Consider the following 12,697-nt stretch of genomic DNA (forward strand, 5'->3'; position numbering starts at 1 on the left):
GCACCGTGACTGGCACTAATATATGGAGCACTGTACCAGACACTAATATAGGAGGAACTGTGTCTGGCACTAATATATGGGGCCCTGTGACTGACACGAATATATGGAGCCCTGTACCAGACACTAATATAGGAGGAACTGTGTCTGGCACTAATATATGGGGCCCTGTGACTGACACTAATATAGGAGGAACTGTGTCTGGCACTAATATATGGGGCCCTGTGACTGACACTAATATAGGAGGAACTGTGTCTGGCACTAATATATGGGGCCCTGTGACTGACACAAATATAGGAGGAACTGTGTCTGGCACTAATATATGGGGCCCTGTGCCTGACACTAATATAGGAGGAACTGTGTCTGGCACTAATATATGGGGCCCTGTGCCTGACACTAATATAGGAGGAACTGTGTCTGGCACTAATATATGGGGCCCTGTGACTAACACTAATATAGGGGGTACTGTGTCTGGCACTAATATAAGGGGTACTGTGTCTGGCACTAATATAGGGGGTACTGTGTCTGGCACTAATATAGAGAGCACCGTGACTGGCACTAATATATGGGGCCGGTGGGTGGAACATTTTCAGGTCATCATGTGGATGTCACTCTTACAGAGGCACTGTGGCTGGCACTATTTCAGGTTGTAATGTAGCTGCCCCTCTTATAGGTCCACTGTGGTGGGCAGAATTGTAAGTTTCAATTTGGTCTATCACAGGGGCCCTGGCTGGCACTATATTTGGGACACTTTGGCAGCACTCTTATGGGGGCACTTTGGCTGGCACTGTTATGCATTTTCAGAGGATGCATTAGCCCTAGTTTGGTAGTGTTTTGAAGGAAGGGCCTATATATTAAGCGGCAGAACATCGCGCTGCCCCAGGATGTCACCTTTAGTATGAAAATGGCGTCGATATACGATAGACTACACTTGTCATCTCTGCAAGATCCAGGTGCGCCTCTTTTACCGTGCTTTTTCTGTCGTAGATATCGCCATTTTGTGGCGCAGTTGTAAAAAAAATTATGACTAAAACCGGTGACTCTAACAAGGAACACATCGGGGGAGGAGTACTAACGCTAGTGCAAGGGGAAAGTGAAACTGTTGCCCATAACAACCAATCAGATTCCATCTCTCATTCTCCAGAGGCCCTGAGAAAAATGAAAGCAGCGACCTCATAGGTTGCTATGGGCAACTGCTCCTTTCATCCCTGGCCTCAGTTTTGATCAATCTCCCGCAATGGGTTTGGTAACATGTCCGCTGTCAGTCCGCCGTTATTAGCGGCCTGCGTCTATGCAGTGTTTAGACTGTATTCCCCTCGCTCTGGGATATTCATCAGTCTGGTAATTGTCTGCATAAATTAATGAATGTCTGGCACTGCACGTTATCAAACAAAGGGCTCATTAATTGTGCGCTAAAGCCAACGCTGGAGACGACATTTTTCGAGATTTTCTACGTGCTGGGTGCTTGTTAACCCTAGAAAACAATTTACTAGCAAATCACAGAAAAAAATAATAATAATAAAAAGTCTATAAACATGTGCTGGGTGGCAATCCCTAATGGCAGCCATTAATTTCCGGAGTTGTTTTGCACAAACCTTACAGCTGGGGCTACATGTGGACACAACTCCACATGAGTAGCGGTAAAATCGCGGTCGTTCATAAAAGCAAAATTTCCGATGGCTCCATGTCACTTCTTTTCCCACAATGATTAATTGAAGATGCGTTGCAATTCCGATTTGCCGCAACTCGCAGGCGCTATGTATCCCTAGCCTTAAAGGTACTTACGCCCAGGGCCGGCCTTAGGGGTGTGCGACCTGTGCCATTGCACAGGGCGCATGACCCCAGCAGGTGGAAGGGGCGCTGCGCTGGCTCCCTTCCCCTGCGTCTACACTCAGTGGCGTCGCTATAGCGCAAAGCCGATGCGACTGCTACAGCGGTAGCGATGACCCTATAGCAGAGCAGGGAGGTATCTCCCTGATCTGCTATCTACTAGTGCCACTGTAGCTCCCTGAAGGAGCGGAATTCCCGTGTGGTCAGAGATTCCGCTCCTGGACGGAGCGCTTGAGGTCTCTGTCCATATATGGACAGTGACATCAGGGGCAACTCCTGAAGCGGAATCCCCGTCCACAGCGTTGCCGACGCTGTGACCGGGTATTCCACTCTAGGAGAAGCCAGTGACGTCACTGTCCATAAATGGACACAGACGACACAGGCTTCTCCTGGAGTGGAATCCCCGGTCACAGCATCGGCAACGCTGGGGTCGGGGGTTTCTGCTTTAGGAGTTGCCCCTTATATCACTGTCTATATATGGACAGGGACATCAAGCAGAGCGCTCCAGGGGCCTAGGTGAGTACAATTTTTTGTTTGTTTGGGGGGCACTGTCTACAAGGGGGAGGTGGGGGGCTGTATGGCACGATCTACGAGGAGGTGGGGAATTATGGCACTGTCTACAGGGAGGCTGTATGGCAAAATCTACAAGGGGGGGCTGTGTGTTGCAGCCAGGGGAGGGGGGCATTATACTGTGTGGGGGCCATTAGGCGGATATTATACTTGTAGGGGTACTACAGGGGGCAATATACTGTGTGTGGCACTTAGGGGGCATAATACTGTGTGGGCATAATTAGAGGACAAAATACTGTGTCCTTGAAGGGGTTGTAAAATATTATTATTATACTGTATGGGGGCACTAAAGGGGCATTATACTGTGCGGGGGCATTATACTTTTATTATGGGGCATTTTTTTTATGATGGGGGTGGGGCGCCGATGATAATTTCGAATGGGCCGCCATTTATCCTAAGGCCGGCCTGCTTACGCCTATGATGTTATGCAGTTGTATTCCACCATTTTCCCTTTATTCTACTGCTCCCCTTTTATAAGTGTCAGTCTTCACTGTAGCTCTGGCATTACATTCATGAATCTGGAAGATCAGGATAAAATTTCTATACTATGATTGGTACAATCAAAGTGTGTAAACGGTGATAAAGGGAGGCTATCCTAGCGAAATAACAATGTCCTGATAATTATCGAGACGTCTGTCTCCTCAACCTGCGTAATCCCGCTCATTTTCATCCACTACAAAGACCTTTCCCATCAAAAACTCCTGATTTAATTTCATTTATTCCCCTTCCCCCAAATCCTGAGATCCTGGACCATCTGCAATTTCGCAACCTAATCCAGCTAGAGACTCCTCTGTCGTGTGCCGGATTGCTGAAGAGTCCATACTACCCATAATCAGACTAAGGGTATGTGCACACACACTAATTACGTCCGTATTTGACGGACGTATTTCGGCCGCAAGTCCCGGACCGAACACAGTGCAGGGAGCCGGGCTCCTAGCATCATACTTATGTACGATGCTAGGAGTCCCTGCCTCGCTGCAGGACAACTGTCCCGTAGTGTAATCATGTTTACAGTACGGGACAGTTGTCCTGCAGCGAGGCAGAGACTCCTAGCATCGTACATAAGTATGATGCTAGGAGCCAGGCTCCCTGCACTGTGTTCGGTCCGGGACTTGCGGCCGAAATACGTCCTTCAATTACGGACGTAATTAGTGTGTGTGCACATACCCTAAAGGAACCCTAAACCTGAGGTCTGTTCTCTCTTAAAGGGGTCGTCCAACACTATGTAAATAAAGCTCGATCATTGTATAATGAAGAGTTCTGCAACTTTCTAATAGACATTGTTTCAATTCCTCATCATTATTAAGAACCCTGCTTGCTGCCAGTGAATGAGAACATTCTGTAGCCACCCGAGCCGAGAGCCGCTGGTTTCACGCTAAGATTTTTGTTTCCTCCAGTGAATCTGACGCAATCCAAAGAAGCATAATTTTCCGGCAGCGGGCTGCGTCTGCAAAGTTACATCCGAAAACGCCATTCGGGAAGTGTCAATTTTGCATTGCCGCCATAAAATCTCAATGTGGTTCAATGGTTGTGCTATATCACAGCGTCCTCCCTCATTTACTGCCTATGTGTTTCCCATAACAAAGTCTAATGTGGCGCTCATGGCGGCCATATTGGATTCACTTCGGGCGCCAAATGACAGTAAATCAAGGCTGGAAAATGCACGTTTTGCGTTGCCTGTTTTGGCAAATCCACCGCCACAAATGATCCAATAACATAAAGGCCGCACACACTATAGAGCGCACATTTTTATCTGCTTCTAAGACAATATGGCTGCCATTATAGGGTGGTCACCCAGCTTTCCCAGACTCCTGACTATCACTAGGCTTATTTGCCATTCAGGTGTCTGGAAACGGATGAGAACGGCCACTAATGTCAGAGATCTGATGAGAGGACAGGACGCCGTGCCGGTGAATGGTGACGAAGCGCTGTCAGAACTCCCACCATGGCCCCGACCGCAGAGCCTTGAGATAAGAGAGAACGTCTTTGTCGCTAATTTCTGGTTGGAGCTTTTTTTTTTTAATCCTGCAGCTTGTCAAAAAAATCAGAACGCTTGTTGCGGTTGCCCAGATACGAGCAAAGTAGAAGCTGTGCGGGGGTAGAGAGCTGAGGAGACTGGAGGAATATCACCTTTGTCAGCGTAAACACGCAGGGGGGGGGGTGATTATACTTATTGTATCAGTCGTCTATATACCCCCCCCCCCATCTAACCCCAATCATCGTTACCATAGGTCTGGTCAGAAATCTAAAATTTTACAGGAAACCGCCAACAGTTTCATGGTGACAGCCTCTAAGAACCCCGACCCCTATAATGACATCAGTGTAATTCAATTTTAACCTGTCTGATCGTTTGTCTAGGCAGCAGCAGTCCGGCCGCTGCCTAATCACCTACCACTTTATGTCTACAGCTCCTGTGTAGACCTATGTGTCACCATGGAAACAGACTACACACAAACGCTGTGTAGTCTGATCCCTCAATCATTTGTTACTTCTCGATAACCTACGGGCAGTGGACAAAGTGTGATATGGAGGAGAGTTATGGCTCATGCACGCGACAGTGTGCGCCGACCAGGTCCCGTCCAGGATCCGTGGAAAGATAGGACATGTCCTATCTCTCCACAGATCTGAAATTCTGGTCCGTTTTCATGAACCCGATTCACCCGCTAAAGTGAATGGGTCAGTGAAAACTATCGGGTGCAACTCGGATGCCGTCTGGGTCCTTTTACACGGGCCGATGATCGGGAACACATAAGACCACACTAACTCTCTTCCATATGACCCTTTATCTACTGCCTTTAGGTTATCGAGAAGTTAACAAAGATTGCAGGATCAGACTACACAGGTTTTATTTGTAGTCTGTAACCATGGAGACACATAGATCTCCAAAGCAGCTGTATACACAATACAGTAAAAGATTTTTAATCAAGAATATTTGCAAAGTTTCTTTTTTTATTCTAGATGCATTGGGGGAAGTAATGAAACATCACATGAAAAGTGGCGGCCATGGATTTTAATGGGAGCTGTGTAATGCCTCATTTCCCCTGTGGCGGCGCTGCAGTAAAATTGAACAATTGCTGCCACAGATTACAGATCGTGGTTGTGATCAGATTTGATTGTCCAAAGTGGAGAACCTTTAACCCATTAATATTGAAAGACTACAAAACAGCAGCTACAATGTAGTGAGTGGGTACGATGGGATATGATGAATTCGCCAAAATGGGTTGTAAAGGATTAGAAAAGCATGGCTGCTTTCTTACAGAAACAGTGCCACACTGGTCTTTGGGTTGTATCTGGTATTGCAGCAAAGCTCCATTGAAGTGAACAGGACTAAGCTGCAATACCACACACAACCTGTAGGCAGGTGTGGCGCTGTTTGTTTTCTCCTTTTAATCATGTACAGCTTTAAATTTGTTAAGTGTTTTTTATAAATTCATTTTGTGTGTGAACACCAGAGACGCTGGGCTATAGATTTGCCTTCAAAGTGACCGCACGGCAGCAGGCGAGATGAAATCCTAAGGATGACACAAGACCGTACAAAAGAATTTTGATGCGATGACCTGAGAGATCCAACATGAGTTAAGTCGCTGTGAACACATTACAAGCACAGCAGGTGAGATAAACTCAATATGTACTCCGTACGGAGAAGGTCGAGGAGGAAGCGGCCGGCCCAACGCCAGGACGACGAGCGCGGCGTAGATCAGGGGCCAATCCCGATTGTATTATCTTCTAGATGGATTTGGAGAAGTTGGCGACATGGGCAGAGAAGTGGAAAATGAGGTTTAACAATTGTAAGGTTCCTGAGATGGGGAAATCCGTGCCACCAGTTCATACTAAATGGGAAAAGACTTAGGGAAATTAGTCGACTGTAAACTGAACTGTAGCAACCAGTGTCAGGCAGCTGCTGCCAAGCCAAATAAGATCATGGTGTGCATCAAAATGGGCATAGATACACATGACAGAACATACGTCTACCACTTTATAAATCACTAGTGTGGGGGAGAATTCACCAACTCTGAAAAGAGACGTTGTGTTGCCTTAATGAATAGTTTGTATATATTTAACACATGCCAGTATATGGTCTATTTATTTATGCACTGTGCCTTTAAGGTGCGCTTTTTTTGTCTGTGTTTTATTCCCCCAAGGTGGCAGTCTAGAAGAGAACCCTTATACTCCTGATGTTGTACGGACTGGACACCATCTATGCTGGATCTCATGCTCATGTGTGTCAGCTTAGGTGAGTGGAAGCCAGTGCCTAAACCTGTATCAGGGAGGAGCGACCTTGGCTCTCTACTGTAAGAGCAGTCACACTATGGAGCCTCTACTGTAAGAGCAGTCACACTATGGAGCCTCTACTGTAAGAGCAGTCACACTATGGAGCCTCTACTGTAAGAGCAGTCACACTATGGAGCCTCTACTGTAAGAGCAGTCACACTATGGAACGCTCTACTGTAAGAGCAGTCACACTATGGAACGCTCTACTGTAAGAGCAGTCACACTATGGAACCTCTACTGTAAGAGCAGTCACACTATGGAGCCTCTACTGTAAGAGCAGTCACACTATGGAGCCTCTACTGTAAGAGCAGTCACACTATGGAACTCTACTGTAAGAGCAGTCACACTATGGAGCCTCTACTGTAAGAGCAGTCACACTATGGAGCCTCTACTGTAAGAGCAGTCACACTATGGAGCCTCTACTGTAAGAGCAGTCACACTATGAAATTCTCTACTGTAAGAGCAGTCACACTATGGAACTCTCTACTGTAAGAGCAGTGACACTATGGAACTCTCTACTGTAAGAGCAGTCACACTATGGAACTCTCTACTGTAAAAGCAGTCACACTATGGAACCTCTACTGTAAGAGCAGTCACACTATGGAACTCTACTGTAAGAGCAGTCACACTATGGAACTCTACTGTAAGAGCAGTCACACTATGGAACTCTCTACTGTAAAAGCAGTCACACTATGGAACCTCTACTGTAAGAGCAGTTACACTATGGAGCCTCTACTAAAAGACCAGTCACACTATGGAACTCTACTGTAAGAGCAGTCACACTATGGAACTCTACTGTAAGAGCAGTCACACTATGGAACTCTCTACTGTAAGAGCAGTCACACTATGGAGCCTCTACTGTAAGACCAGTCACACTATGGAACTCTACTGTAAGAGCAGTCGCACTATGGAACTCTACTGTAAGAGCAGTCGCACTATGGAACTCTACTGTAAGAGCAGTCGCACTTTGGAACCTCTACTGTAAGAGCAGTCACACTATGGAATTCTCTACTGTAAGAGCAGTGACACCATGGAGCCTCTACTGTAAGAGCAGTCACACTATGGAACTCTCTACTGTAAGAGCAGTCACACTATGGAACCTCTACTGTAAGAGCAGTCACACTATGGAGCCTCTACTGTAAGAGCAGTCACACTATGGAACTCCCTACTGTAAGAGCAGTCACACTATGGAACCTCTACTGTAAGAGCAGTCACACTATGGAACTCTCTACTGTAAGAGCAGTTACACTATGGAACTCTCTACTGTAAGAGCAGTCACACTATGGAACCTCTACTCTAAGAGCAGTCACACTATGGAACTCTCTACTGTAAGAGCAGTTACACTATGGAACTCTCTACTGTAAGAGCAGTCACACTATGGAACCTCTACTGTAAGAGCAGTCACACTACGGATCTCTACTGTAAGAGCAGTCACAATATGGAACTCCCTACTGTAAGAGCAGTCACACTATGGAACCTCTACTGTAAGAGCAGTCACACTATGGAACTCTACTGTAAGAGCAGTCACACTATGGAACTCTCTACTGTAAGAGCAGTCACACTATGGAGCCTCTACTGTAAGAGCAGTCACACTATGGAACTCCCTACTGTAAGAGCAGTCACACTATGGAACCTCTACTGTAAGAGCAGTCACACTATGGAACTCTCTACTGTAAGAGCAGTTACACTATGGAGCCTCTACTGTAAGACCAGTCACACTATGGAACTCTACTGTAAGAGCAGTCGCACTATGGAGCCTCTACTGTAAGAGCAGTCACACTATGGAATTCTCTACTGTAAGAGCAGTCGCACTTTGGAACCTCTACTGTAAGAGCAGTCACACTATGGAATTCTCTACTGTAAGAGCAGTCACAATATGGAGCTCTCTACTGTAAGAGCAGTCACACTATAGAACTCTCTACTGTAAGAGCAGTCACACTATGGAACCTCTACTGTAAGAGCAGTCACACTATGGAGCCTCTACTGTAAGAGCAGTCACACTATGGAACTCTCTACTGTAAGAGCAGTCACACTATGGAACTCTCTACTGTAAGAGCAGTCACACTATGGAATTCTCTACTGTAAGATCAGTCACACTATGGAACTCTCTACTGTAAGAGCAGTCACACTATGGAACTCTCTACTGTAAGAGCAGTCACACTATGGAACCTCTACTGTAAGAGCAGTCACACTATGGAGCCTCTACTGTAAGAGCAGTCACACTATGGAACTCCCTACTGTAAGAGCAGTCACACTATGGAACCTCTACTGTAAGAGCAGTCACACTATGGAACTCTCTACTGTAAGAGCAGTCACACTATGGAACTCTCTACTGTAAGAGCAGTCACACTATGGAACCTCTACTGTAAGAGCAGTCACACTATGGAACTCTCTACTGTAAGAGCAGTCACACTATGGAACCTCTACTGTAAGAGCAGTCACACTATGGAACTCTCTACTGTAAGAGCAGTCACACTATGGAACTCTCTACTGTAAGAGCAGTCACACTATGGAACCTCTACTGTAAGAGCAGTCACACTATGGAACTCTCTACTGTAAGAGCAGTCACACTATGGAACTCTACTGTAAGAGCAGTCACACTATGGAACCTCTACTGTAAGAGCAGTCACACTATGGAACTCTCTACTGTAAGAGCAGTTACACTATGGAACTCTCTACTGTAAGAGCAGTCACACTATGGAACCTCTACTGTAAGAGCAGTCACACTATGGAACCTCTACTGTAAGAGCAGTCACACTATGGAACTCTCTACTGTAAGAGCAGTCACACTATGGAGCCTCTACTGTAAGAGCAGTCACACTATGGAACTCTCTACTGTAAGAGCAGTCACACTATGGAACCTCTACTGTAAGAGCAGTCACACTATGGAGCCATTTCTTATGGCCCATTGATAAATACTTTCAGTGCACCGCTAGCTCGCTGTAATGAGGGCATCCAATAGAAGGCATAATTTGAAGACCCCCCTCTTTATGATGTCTATAGTCCCTAATAGGGCGTATGGACAGGGTTTGTCCTTCTGTGTCCCTAAATTCAACCTGTCAGGGGGTCTGCACTCTTTTTGCTTTGTACATAGAGTATTAAACCTTTAATAACAATCCTGGGGGCGTCCCATATCCCCCACCCCTTAAAGACAATCTGTCCCCTCCCCTGACATGTCTATCTTAGTAAATACTTGTATTCCCTATGACATGACAATTCTGGAGCATATTCTCTGGGAACTCTGCATTGTTCTGTTCCTCTGTTATTCCTCCTAGAAATGTATGAATAAATTGACACCTAGGTGTTACCATCCCTCTTGTCAAAGGGGCGTGTCCTAACAGTCTCACTCTGTCAACACTGATTGGACATTGTATAAGGACCTACCCCCAATTGGAATGACCCAGTTGTCAATTTGTACATTTCTAGGAGGAATAACCGAGGAACGTCACTACATAGAGTTCTAAAAAAAACAGTGCTCCAGGATCGTTATTTCCTGGGGAATACAATTATTTACTAAAACAGAAATATCAGGAGAGGGACTGGTTTAATTACAGAGTAGGTGGTCCGGCCCTTTAAGAAAACATTGGCTCAGAAATTTTTGGGACAAATCTTGAACTCCTAACAACCGTTCCTGGAAATTGTAGAGATTTGCCAACTACCGAATGGAAATGTATCTTGGGCAAATGCCTCCAGCGATCCATTAATCAATTATTAGTGTCACACGGAGTGCTGACGACTCGTGACAGTGTATACGGCTGCAGCTCTGCTTTCCGACCGTTCCTTCCTGATGTGGATCCAGAGCGAATGAGGAATCCGAAGACGGTTACGCGGCTACGGGCGAAGAGTCCTGTTCCTGACACCTTCCCACCTGGAGGGAAGACGTGCGATACCTCTGACTCACTCCTCAGCCGTACAGCGAGTGGGAGTTATTGTTCCGACAGTTACTTGGATCGCTCGCAGGCAAGAAAGAAATCACATTCATCTGAACACATGAGGACATCTTCACACATCCACAAGAAAAAAAGTGTTATACCAAGGACGCAGGAAGAAAAACGAAAAAAAAAAAAAACAGACGTCATCATTACCGCTCATATCAGTCGGTGGATTATAGAACACACGGTTTTCTGGATACGGCCCGTAACGCAATAACGTGCGACGTTTCCCCTTAAGATCATACATCCCTGGTAGATATAAGTCCTTGAGATGTCCTGTTAATAATTCCCGTCATCCACTTCATAAAAAAGCAGGGTGATTACCGATACAGCTCCCAAAGGGGTCATCACCCAGCTTTCCCAGTCTCCTGAATGGCAAATGCATCATTACTTAGAAAAGGCAGACTGTACCATAGCAGAACTAGGCAGATGTGCAGTGCAGGGCTCTAGGAAAGCTGAGTGACAACCGATACAGTCACGACAGAGGATATCACCCAGCTTTCCCAGTCTCCTGATTAGCCAATGCATCTACTTATGCTGACAGTTCAGGACTCAAGGAAAGCTGAGTGAAAACTAAGAAAGACCCACAGCTTAAAACAGCTTTTCCGGTCTTCTGAATGGCAAATGTGTAGAACTAAGCAGCAATAAGGCACCACAGACTGTAGCATTATATGACAATGCAGAGTTTCCGATTAGGACTTTAGGAAAGCTGAATAACATCCCCACAAGCATTATCACCCAACTTTCCAAGTCTTCTGAATGGCAAATGTGTCTTAGGACGATGGAATTAGTAGGCAGAACGTGAAGCATTTCATAGCTGGGTAGATTTGTAATTCAGGATTCTAGGGAAGCTGAGTTACAACTGACACTTTCCTCACATGGATATCACCCAGCTTTCCCAGAGGCAGAAGAGTAAAGGAGTCCGGAAACCCCGGGAGACCTTGAACCTATAAATCTCCGCACACATAAAAACTTTCAGAAAGTCATGGGAAAGCTGGGTGACAAGCAATATGGCTGCCAATGCCACCCAACTTTCCTAGACTCTCCCTAAATCTTTCTTGTAAGCAGTGATATAGGATGACTCACTGCATAATACAAGGCAGCTTTGCCATTCAGGTGCCAAAGAAAGTTCTTACCCAGCTTTCCAAGAAACAGATTAAACTTGAAACCAACTTAAAACAATATTGGACGACTCAAGAACTTAAATTGGGATTTTTATTATTTGTGGGGGCGAGTAAGGCTTAGAGTACCCCCAATTCTGCCAATATGTGGGATCTTCAGTTGTCAAACATGTTAGCATTTCAGATGTCAATACTCCTAAGTTCATAGCATGAGGGTGGAGACTATCATTGGGGTGGAGACAGTCATGGGGGTGGAGACAGTCATGGGGGTGGAGACTATCATTGGGGTGGAGACAGTCATGGGGATGGAGACAGTAATGTGGGTGGACACTATCATTGTGGTGGAGACAGTCATGGGGGTGGAGACAGTAATGGGGGTGGAGACTATCATTGGGGTGGAGACAGTCATGGGGGTGGAGACAATCATGGGGGGTGGAGACAATCATGGGGGTGGAGACTATTATGGGGGTGGACACGATCATAGGGGCGGAGACTATCATAGGGGCAGAGACCATCATAGGGGCGGAGACTATCATAGGGGCGGAGACTATCATAGGGGCGGAGACTATCATGGGGCAGAGACTATCATGGGGCAGAGACTATCATGGGGCAGAGACTATCATGGGGGCAGAGATTATCATGGGGGCAGAGATTATCATGGGGGCAGAGATTAACATGGGCGCAGAGACTATCATGGGGCAGAGACTATCATGGGGCAGAGACTATCATGGGGGAAGAGACTATCATGGGGGCAGACACTATCATGGGGCAAAGACTATTGTCACGATGCGGGGTGTGGACTCACTGGACCCTACCGCGTAGCGGAACGGCAGCTGACCAAACAGGTAAGTACAGAGTCTATAGTCCAGAGAGGGTACCAGTGGCAACTTGGACAGCAGTAAGGCAGGCTTAGCTGGGACCGGGCGGCAGGTAGACGTCAGGCGTGGCAGAACAGGCGTGGTATGCAGCACTACA

General features: G+C 46.3%; 1 protein-coding gene across 5 annotated transcripts in view; it reads right to left on the reverse strand.

Moving 5' to 3' along the window:
• ILDR2 (immunoglobulin like domain containing receptor 2) overlaps window positions 1-12,697 on the reverse strand; it is a 207,848-nt gene that overhangs the window by 165,363 nt on the left and 29,788 nt on the right. Inside the window, exon 1 of one of the 5 annotated variants that reach the window (XM_075854663.1) lies at window positions 889-995. The exons of the other annotated variants lie outside the window; for them this stretch is intronic. The gene's annotated coding sequence lies outside the window, so the exon portion shown is untranslated. Of the gene's footprint in view, window positions 1-888; window positions 996-12,697 lie in introns of those variants that run through there. 5 annotated transcript variants of the gene reach the window in all.

This window comes from Rhinoderma darwinii, chromosome 2 (genome assembly GCF_050947455.1).
Source record: "Rhinoderma darwinii isolate aRhiDar2 chromosome 2, aRhiDar2.hap1, whole genome shotgun sequence".
NCBI classification, from domain to species: domain Eukaryota; kingdom Metazoa; phylum Chordata; class Amphibia; order Anura; family Rhinodermatidae; genus Rhinoderma; species Rhinoderma darwinii.